We start from the raw sequence: 1,701 nt of genomic DNA, 5'->3' as shown, positions 1-1,701 counted from the left end.
TTTCCCTACTGTGACTTTTAAGTATGAAAGTATAATTTAGTCTAGCAGAAAACCTCTTTACAGAACCAATTCTGCTCTAAAATTATCAATATCAATATGTAGGCCTTTTTGAGAAACTACTTTCCTTTCTGTGGCAATTATTTATCATAGAGATGATAAGGTTTCCTCCCTTTTATTTCTTAGTCTGTACAGGATTCAAAGTTGTTGAGTTTCTTTCTTTTTTTTTTTTTTCCTTGCAGAGTTAAGTTGCTCATCACAAATTTTCTTTCCTTCCTTTTCTGCAATAAAAATGAATGCTAGTGATGTCAGCAATGGCAGCATTTGGAAGGTAAAGAGAAATACTGTGCTTTGCCCTGTCAACAGTCAGCTCTATGAGCAGTCAGCCTCTGCAAGTCTCCCGGTCTTACTAAAGAAAATGTGTGGAAAAGGAGAGCTAACCCTGCTGGGTGTACCCACACTCTATTTTATCATCAGGATTTACATTACTGCAGGACATTGCAGTTATAAATAAAAGCAGCAGTTTGTGACTCATGCTGAAGGACAATAAAGTATCTGCACCAGACAGAGTCACCTTCTTGTTCTATTAAGTTATCATTCCAATTTTCAATTCAAGTTTTCTGAAGCACTTATTTGATTTTTTCCCCTTTCAATGAGAGATGTCCTTATATTTTTATTTTCCTCTTTCAAAATTTCTACCAAAATTTTTGAATAATAGAACTTTTTTATCATGCCATATTTTAGAAATACATTTGTGTCCCTCCCACATTTTCAATACTTTTCCATTTATTAATTCATCTGACAATTCAATCCAAAAATAAATTTTGATAACGTGCTATATGCCATGTTCTGCGCTATTAATAGGACAAAAATGTTACATGAGTAACATCCTCTGAAAAAGGAACATCCACCTAGTGTGCCTGTAAAAAGGTATCACCTGTAGTATAGGTATTGGTCTTCAATAGACTGGAATATAAAAGTTATCTAAATAGTTTCTCTAAATCTCCAGATCCGTAAACTTCCTGATGTTCAAGCTGGTTTTAGAAAAGGCAGAGGAACCAGAGTCCGAATTGCAAACATCCACTGGATCATCAAAAAAGCAAGAGAGTTCCAGAAAAACATCTATTTCTGCTTTACTGGCAATGCCAAAGCCTTTGACTGTGTGGATCACATTAAACTGTGGAAAATTCTGAAAGACATGGGAATACCAGACCACCTGATCTGCCTCTTGAGAAATTTGTATGCAGGTCAGGAAGCAACAGTTAGAACTGGACAGGGAACAACAGACTGGTTCCAAATAGGAAAAGGAGTTCGTCAAGGCTGTATATTGTCACCCTGTTTATTTAACCTATATGCAGAGTACATCATGAGAAACGCTGGACTGGAAGAAACACAAGCTGGAATCAAGATTGCCGGGAGAAATATCAATAACCTCAGATATGCAGATGACACCACCCTGATGGCAGAAAGTGAAGAGGAACTACAAAGCCTCTTGATGAAAGTGAAAGTGGAGAGTGAAAAAGTTGGCTTAAAGCTCAACATTCAGAAAACGAAGATCATGGCATCCGGTCCCACCACTTCATGAGAAATAGATGGGGAAACAGTGGAAAGTGTCAGACTTTATTTTTCTGGGCTCCAAAATCACTGCAGATGGTGACTGCAGCCATGAAATTAAAAGACGCTTACTCCTTGGAAGGAAAGTTA

The sequence above is a fragment of the Bos grunniens genome, chromosome 12, assembly GCF_055505025.1.
Source record: "Bos grunniens cultivar Pamir isolate PY7600 chromosome 12, Bosgru_T2T1.0, whole genome shotgun sequence".
In the NCBI taxonomy this organism is placed as follows: Eukaryota; Metazoa; Chordata; class Mammalia; order Artiodactyla; family Bovidae; genus Bos; species Bos grunniens.
This window is presented reverse-complemented; position numbering follows the sequence as displayed.